We start from the raw sequence: 9,278 nt of genomic DNA, 5'->3' as shown, positions 1-9,278 counted from the left end.
TTTGTTGTCTTTTTTTTTTTTTTTTGTTTATCAATAGATTTGATTGCACAGATTTGGAAAACTGATCAAGTCACAAGATATTAAAAATTATTTTTGAGCTGCAGCTTAACAAAAGCCTGTTTTTAAGAGCTTAGTAGAAAAATGGCTGTTACACATTGGAGTGAAACACAATTATAAAACGCATGAACCATTGTCAGCAGAGGGAAAAACTACGAGAAAGTTTAAAAAGGTAATTATGAGTCACCTGGTTTGGCAGCACTGTGGTATTGCTTTCTGTTTCCCAGGCAGGTGCAGAGCCAGAGAGCTTTGGAATCACTGCTAATGAAGGGCCCAGTGCCTGCCTGCATTTACATGGGGATGGCTGCAGCTGTGTGGTTTGCTTCCTTACCACCCCCGTGATTCCTTCACACGTACTCTCCGAGTGGAGACGTGAGGGATGAAGCACAGAAATTCCACGTAACTCATGAAGAAGTGTGAAATCGAGTTTAAAATGTTGAACACTGTTAATTCATGTGCATCATTTGTAGAGGCAGCAGAGGTGGGATTGCAACAGGAATGGGAAACCAGAGGAGGAAACAAAATCCTGTGCTCAGGGCTCAGAGCCAGGCTCTGCCAGGGGTGGGGAGGCCCAGGGGGAAGATGGGGTCAGGATGGCTTCCCACAGGCGTGGGGCATGGGGCAGAGCTGCCATGTCCTGCAGCCATGGGGCTCCGGTTGGGGGTGGTGGGTCTTTGGGAACTGGCTGGGTGCCCACTGAGTCTCATGCATGGCTGATGGAAGAGCACCAGGATTTGCGTATTTTAATGGCATTTGTGCTGAAGATGATAAATGCAGTCTTCATCTAACAACTCCCAGGTTTGTTTTTTTTTTATATGAGAGACATGCTTCTGGTTAAAAACGCTTGCAACATTAATAACGCCTTGCTGTAAGGAAGATTGATACACGCAGCATAGATACTCACACAGTGTACATTGCCTCTGGTAGACATGCAATATTGCTTTTGCCTTCAATATTTGCTGAAGATTGGAGTTCAGGGTGTTCGTTCCCTTTCCCTTCTCAGAAGAGAGGTGGTTTGCTGCTGCCTGCACAGATCCCGTGTGGCTCTTCTCCAGAGCAAGATCCCGCAGCTTCACATACTTCGGGGGCAAAGTCACGGCCCAAACATCTCTTTGCAGCCTTGAGCTAATGGGAAAGCTGTGGGGCAGGGTTCTCACCAGCAGTGATCCCACCTGCAAGTGCCCTCAGCAAATGAGCGGCACAGCACGGCACGGTTCAGCGGCACGCAGAGGAGAGAGGCAACTTGTGTAAGACTGCTGTTGGTACTTTATTCTCTGATGACAACAAGAAAAGCTTTCTTCCCTGTCTGTGACAAAGTCTCTTTGAGATTAATGAGGCTGCTGCCCCAGCATGCAGCCCTTACTTAGCAGGGGAAACCAGCGGTGGTGCTGCTCGCAGTGCCCCGTGCCATGTCTGTGTGGTGTTGGAGTGCTGCGCGGTGCTTCGCTGTGAGGCTGAGCCCTGAGCAGCCCCTGTGCTGCAGAGCAGAGCCTGTGAGCCCCTAGGGGATGGAGGCACAGGGAAGCACCCCACTCACCAGGGCGAGGGGTTTCTCCTCTGAGAAAGGCACCAGGCTCTCTGAGCAGTTTGATGGCTAGAATCATAGAACCGTTGAGGCTGGAAAAGACCTCTGAGATCACCAAGTCCAACCCCAGCCCATCTCCACTGTGCCCACTGACCACATCCCACAGATAGAAGTTGGGGCTACGCCGGGGCATCCCGGGGCATGCCTAGCACCGGGGCCAGTGCTGTGAGCGAGGAGCCTGCTGAATATTGCAACAGGTCTCAAGACAAAAGGAGAGGTAAAAAAAGGACAAATCCACAGCTCATGGAATAATATTTGCTGATTGAGAGGCACGCGGTGTTTTTTAAAAAATATGGGAAACATCATTTGCAACTTGTTCTTGTGAAGAGAGAAGTCCCATGACAGATTTCAAATATTTGGCACAGCTTTGTAACTTTATCAAAGAAAAGCTTCAAAGTGAGAACTCTGTTCTGAAAAAAGGGAAAAATAGAAACCACAACAAAATCTGAGATCAGGATAATCATGTTGTACCATCAAAAAGGTACAGTTTTTGTGCTTTTTGTGATATTTTCTGTGTGACAGTTTGGTCTCAATGGCACAGTGAAAATAACTTTCTTGTGCTATGATTGACAGGAAATTTAAATGCCAGCAAGCAAATGCCAGTAGGGAAAAACCTCTCGGCTCACATATTGCACACCTTCATGTTAATGCCATATTGGATCCAACAGGTTTCCTTGTGAGTTGATGGGTAATTGGACCCATATGGCATCCAAAAAGTGCAGTTTTGGGTTTTCAGCATGAGAAGTTACCTGGGAAACTGTCTCAGTTTGGATAGTTACCAGTATTCAGCACCGCTGCCAAAAAGGGAGAAAGGAGTGAGCCAGAACTTGAGAACCACGGGCAGCATGGAGCAGTATGTGCTGGTGATTCTGGTGCTGGCCTGGCACTGTAATAGCAGATGTCAGCTGCTTTCTGCTGCAGCGGTGCTGGGAGCACTGAACGACTCGGACCATAATTAATACCGCTGTCTTTTTCAATCTATTCTTTCCACATTTGATTTAAGGATTTATAAGTTGTTATTTCTCTGACCATCTCTCCATGCCCAGGTGCAGGAGGCTGCATGCACTGGGCACAGCGGCTCGGGACAGCACAGAGGAGGGCTGGACAGCACAGGAGACACCGAGGAGCAGAAATATCTGCAAGGAAACCCGGGCCTCATTGCAGGCTGCTGACTTCTGGGCTCCCCTGCCGCACACTGGGGTCCCTACAGTTTTGTCAGGGAGGCCAGTGCTCCTTGCTATTGCAGCAGTAGCGCAATGAGCCCCGAGCTGGGCGCTGTGCTGGAGTAATGATGTGCCAGCACTGCGTCCACATCTGGGGAGCAGACTTTGGAATGAGAGAAGAATAATTGTTTTCCATGTGTGTGTTTCAGTGTGCTGGCACAGCCTGCTCATTAGTCTGCGAGCAACGCGCAGGCAAACATTCCTGCTTTTGGTTTGTTTTGTCTATAAAACAATAAAACAACTTTAATCATAAGAAAGGAAGGGCCTACAGCCTACTTTTGTGATATGGACTTTTTTATTAGGTCTGAGGCTGAGAATTGCTCTTGTTAAGAAATATTGGTTTATTGCAGAGAGCCTGGAGATGAGATAAGGGTGAAATACCAAATGTGCACACATGGCTACGGAATGTGTGAGAAACTGGAGTGATAAGGTCTTGGGAGCAGGTTCCTGTTAAGGTGATGGAGATGCCACACTGTATCGTATTTTCTGGATAAGTTGAGGAAAACCACGGGATAATCAATTAAAATTGGTGCTGCTGTGCCCAGACTCAGTTGTCTAAAAGCGAAGTGTAATAAATAACATTTCCCTTTGCTTTCTGCCAGCACAGTGTGACTTTGCACACAGTGTTTGGGGGAAGTGGTGCTGATGGGCTGGTCTGGCCCTGCAGGGGCAACTGTGTGTCAGGAGGTGATGGCCCCACATAGCAGTAACTCCGAAATGTGCACGTCCTCCTGATGAGCTGAAGTTTTGGCCTGGGCATGAGCTTCCCATCCTGTCCCAGCCACCTTCCCAGGGGCCATCCCGAGGACATGGACAGGCTTGGGCAGTGGGCCCAGGGGAGGCTCATGAGGATAAACAAGGCTAAGTGTGAGGGCTTGCACCCAGGTCAAGGCATCCCCTGCTATCAATACACACTGGAGGACAAAAGCATAGAGCACAGCACTGCCGAAAGAACCTGGCAGTACTTGTGGATGGCAGCTGAACAAGAGCCAGAAATGTGCTCAGAAAGACAAACGTATCCTGAGCTGCACCAAGAACAGCACAGCCAGCAGGGTGAAAGAGGGGATCTGCCCCTCTGCTCTGCACTCTGAGTCCTCACCTGGAGCACTGCATCCAGATGTGGGGTCCTCAGTATGGGAGACACGTGGAGCAGTTGGATCACGTCCTGAGGAGGGCCACAGAAATGCTCCCAGGGATGGAACACCTCTGCTACGCGGACAGACTGAGAGCTGGGGCTGCGCAGCTGGAGAAAAGAAGGCTCCATGGAGAGCTGAGAGTGGACTGTCCGTATCTAAAGGGGCTGTAAGAAGGAAGGGGACTTTTGGGCAGGGTCTGTGGTGATGGGATGAGGAGAAATGGTTTCAAACTAAAAGAGGGGAGATTTAGATTGGATATAAGGAAGAAGTTGTTTGTGATAAGAGTGGTGAAGATCTGGCACAGTGTGCCCATAGATAAGTGGTGCCCCATCCCTTCAGACACCTGAGGTCAGGAATGGGGCTCTGAGCACCTGCTGGAGCTGTGGGTGTCCCTGTTCATTGCGGGAGTGGGACCAGATGATTTTCAAGGGCCCTTTCCAACCCAAACCGTTCTGTGACGTCCTGACCTACCCCACCGCTCCCAGCTGACGGGGCTGCAGGCAATGTGTGCCCACTGGTGTGCAGCTGGTGCAGGGCAGGATGCAGGCACGGAGCAGCGGTGTGGGGCAGGCTGTGGCTGCGCTCCGAGGACGTGTCCCCATGTGCTGAGAGAGAGCCGCTGTGTTTGTCCTCAGCCCCCACGAGCACTGTTGCTGCAGCGGGCAGGTTTTGTGGCGAGATGAATTGGGCACTTTAGTTAATGCTCCCATTATGCCCACACAAAACGCTGAACAAAGCCTCCCCATCCCCGGTGCTGCACTAACGTTATTTCTCAATTACTTTTTGTTAAGCAAATATGTAGTGTGCTTTAAGTGCTGCATCCAATAATTATGTTGAACTCTTCAGTTCTGCGTGATGGCTTTCTTACAAACCCCTTCATTATACCTGTCATATGAACTTTAAACACTTGGCAAGGCAGTAAGATTAGGTTTGAAAAACAGAGATTATTTTTACGCACACCACCTGCTCGGGAACATTTGGGAGAGCAAAACTCAATGGAATGGAGGCATCCCACGTGGAGAAGATAGTACTCAGAGTGTCTTTGGTAAATAGCTTTGTATTTCTTATAAAAAGAGACAGAAGTGGAAATGTTTAATACCTGTACACACGTAGGTTGTCTGGGAGGCTTTGCTGTTTGCACCCAGCTGCAATTTATGTGCCAGGAGCTGCCGGTGTTACAAAAACTGTATCTCACTTCTCCTGATGTCGAGGCACAATTTTAGACACAATTCCAACAAATAATGCCATTTCTCATTCTCATTAGTTTCAGCAAATAATTTTAGGGATGACTGAGTTCTTTCAATAGGATGGAGCCACTGTACAATGCGACTAATTAAGAAAGTTAGCATTTAAAAAGCATTAAGGTACTTCATAAACTAACTTTAGGAGCGCGACCAACTCTATGGAGAATCCTTCTGTTCTGCAGAGGTACACCTCACTCAAGAGCAGCTCTTCTTTAGGATGCTGTTCTACCATAGTCAGGAAAAAGGACAAAGACAGAGTGGTGGGGATGCAGCACTTCTAAAGAGCACGGCTTGCATTGCTGCTGTAAGGACAGGAGAGGAGCTCCATCAGCGTGGCCCTTCTGCCCAGTTCCCTCTGCCCATCAGAACAGCCCAGCTCAGAGGGAGGACACTGCCTGGTTCCCTCTGTGCAGCCCACGGGTCCCTGAAGCACTGATAGGTGCACAGCTCTGTGTATGGCTCAGCTGTGGTTAATTCAGGGGATTCAAACACTTCAAAGCTGTAATTTGATTATTTCCTGTATGTTAGTTACATTTCAAAGCCAAATTATTTTTCAGTGAAAAATCCTATTGTCATTTAAATGGCGTTCATTTTAAAACATCAAATAAAGTTCAAAAAATTTTGTGTTTGAAACACTGAAATCAAGTATTTCACTGGAGTTGACGTGTTTCATTTCAGCGTTTGTAATGGAACACTTTTGATCTTTAATTTCCAAAGAGCTTGTCCAAATAAAGTCATTAGTGCCTGTACTCAACAAAAAAAAAAATAAAAATAAAATTTTTAAAGATTAACATTCTGACAACATTTCAATTACATGAAAGCAAAATATTTTTGTTCACTCTAAAAGACCCTAAAATGCATTACAGATTTCAATTTACTTTAATTCAGATTTGAAGGAGGAAAATAATTTTGTTGAAAAGGAAAACACGGGTCCTGCATGGATGCTTGGGAACGACAGGCAGCCAGGCCAGGGGCAACGGTGCCCCACACTGCCCTTCCTGCTGTGCTGCCGGGTCCCCTGGGTGCTGTGCTCCAGAGGGAGCCTGCAGGTCAGCTCCCGGGGCAGGGGGATGGAGCAGCTCACATCCCCCGTGGTCCATTTGCAGCTGCCCCTTAGCACGAGGACAGCGTTGCCCATACAAGGGGAGGGAGCTGCAACTGCAGCTGGAGTTGCAGCTGGAACTGCAGCACTTGCTGCTTGCAATGACAGCTTGCTGCTGGAATTAACAGAGAGTGAAGAAGTTCGGGGGAATGAAGTCCTGCCTTCAACCTGTGAATGCTGATCCAAAAGCAAAGCCCTCCTTCCTGCAGGTCGCTGCCTGCACTGCGCTCTCCCTGCTCCCCGGGTGCCGGGCAGCGTCAGCAGAGCGAGCGGCTCCCTGCGCAGAGCTCTGCATTGCAGTCTGCAAACTTAATTTAAACAAGTGTTTCCAAGAAATTTCGTAGCAGGAAGGGACGTTCCTCTGACTAAAGTGATTACATTGGCAAAGTCTGAAATCAATTAAGTGTTGCTTTGGGTCTTTATTGACCCAATCCACCATAAATCTGGGCCATTATGCAGGCAAACGCTGCGCAGCGAAGAGGTGGGAATGGCCAATAGTGCCCAATAGCTCTGCTCGGATGGGGGCTAAACTGAACAGTTGAAGAGGAGCCCCTGTCAGCCTCAGGAGATGCATCTGGCAGCAGAGCAGTGCCAGCACAGCGCACATGTCGTCCTAGCACAGGAGGTATTCGCAGCAATGAGTTAATTCAGCAATCTGACAAGCACAGCGTGCCTCCTCCTTGGTCTTCAAAATCTCACAGCTCCTTAAATAATAAAAATTTATCTTAAAATATTGCCTGATATCTCTAAATAGGGATCTCTAGTATAAGCTCCTACAGGGTTTGGTCTGTGGCCTTCGCTGCTGCAGTGATGTGTGAAGTTGGTTGATGAAGATTGGTGGTAACATTTCCATTGGGAGTTGTTTTATGAGGAACTGAGTCTTCTATAAGAAACAATACGCTGTTTATCCATCTGAAATCCTTCTAAAATGTACTTCTGTATGAAAAGAAAGCCAACGATTTCTCCAGGAATTGTTTTCTGTTACATTTTCTAGGGGAAATGTTCATAATTGTACTTTCTTCTTTTTTTCAGTCACGCACCCCCCACATGAGGAACGTACTCCTTTAAAATGTACGCCGTGTTCCTGTTAAATAGGAACGTGTGCGCATGGAAACATTCCTCTGCACTGATCTATGTCACCGTATGATGGAAAGGGAAGAGCCTCCTGAGCACCAGAGGTGGCTGTGCACCCAACACACTGATGGAGCACTGCTTGCCTCGCGCCCGGCAGAATTACCCAGCGGAGTCAGGCTGGGGCTGGAAATTGATCCCCAGTTCTCCACTGCGGCATTCGTGCCATTATGTAGCTTCCTAACTTAATTAATGGCTTGAACTTTGAGTTCTCAGAACCTCATTGATTTGGAGCAAATGCGCTCTATCAGTTTACAGAATACAAATCGCACCTGGCAACAGTTTTTATTAGATGTCTGCAGCCTGGAAGCCTACCTCGTGCCATGCCAGAAACAGGAGCAGTACGCACTCGTCTGAGCTGGGGAGAAGGAATAGAGAAATTTGGCCAGCAGAGCTGGAGGTTAACCTTTGTTATAGACCTGCTGGTTGGGCAGGTTGTGGTGCCCTGTGGTGAGCAGCTTTGGAGGGATGTCAGCAAAGTGGGCCTCCTTGCCAGCAGTGGTCCATAGTGAGACTTCAGTCCCAGCTGCTTTGGAAATAATAACTGTTATACAAAACACATAAAGGAAGATCGTGTCCTGAAAAATACTTCAAAAAATGACATCTGCCTGAGTGTCAGGAAGCCTGAAATAAAGATGTACAGCCTACACCTACTCGTCTCAGCATATGTATACGGCACCTGGCAGGTCTGGAGATATGGGAGTCCACCAGTGCTGGCACAGACTGTGGAGCCAGTCACATTTCTGAGACAATGATAGAATCATGGAGTCACTGAGATGAAAGGGGCCTTTGAAGGCCATCTGCTCCCACTCCCCGCAATGAACAGATGCACCCCCAGCTCCACCAGGTTCTCAGAGCCCCATTCCTGACCTCAGGTGTCTGCAGGGATGGGGCATCACTGCCTCCCTGAAAACTCTGTGCCAGTGCCTTGTCACCCTTCCCATAAACAACTCTTTCCTTGTATCCAATCTAAGTCTCTTTTCTTTTTGTTTGAAACCACTTCCCCTTGTCCTGTCATCCCAGACCCTGCTCAAAAGCCTGTCCCTTTCCTTCTTTCAGCCCCTTTTGGTACCGACAGTCCACTCTCAGCTCTCCCAGAGCCTTCTCTTCTCCAGCTGCACAGCCCCAGCTCTCAGCCCATCCTCATAGGGAGGTGTTGCATCCCTGGGAGCATTTTTGTGGCCTTCCTCTGGATGTGCTCCAACAGTTCTGTGTGTCTCCTGTACCGAGCACTCCACATCTGGGTAAAGTACATCAGGTGAGGCCTAAAAGACCTTGCACTTGGTTTTAATGGCTCTCATGAGGTTCTCCTGGGCCCATTGCTTGAACCCATAGAAGGGCAGATCCTGATGACACACCCGGACAGCTGGGTTTGCTGCAAGCAGCAGCCAGCAGCAGACCAGGTGGGAGTGCAGTGTGGAGCAGAGCTGTGTCCCTGTGCCCTTGGTGCTGGGCTTTGCAGCAGCCACCCGCCCTTGGGCCAGCCCAGTCCTGAGCCCTACGTGCCAGAGCCGCCAGCTGCCAGGGAGGGAGTGAAAAGTCAATTATACAAGCGAGCGTTGAAATAATCAAATTATTTTTCACTTAATTACAGCTATTCTGGAAAACTATCAAATGATTGCCCTACTTTAAAAATCTTTGACAGTACTCTTTTATGAGGAAATTCATGTATATTAATGCCATTAACGGGAATGATCAGTTAGATAAGGACACATTAATTATATCACCATGAGCGTCAGGCTGACCAAGAGGAGAGCACATATTCATCTCACAGGGACAGGGATGGGTCTACGTGGGACC

This window comes from Meleagris gallopavo, chromosome 10 (assembly GCF_000146605.3).
Source record: "Meleagris gallopavo isolate NT-WF06-2002-E0010 breed Aviagen turkey brand Nicholas breeding stock chromosome 10, Turkey_5.1, whole genome shotgun sequence".
NCBI classification, from domain to species: domain Eukaryota; kingdom Metazoa; phylum Chordata; class Aves; order Galliformes; family Phasianidae; genus Meleagris; species Meleagris gallopavo.
Note: the sequence above shows the minus strand (reverse complement) of the source record.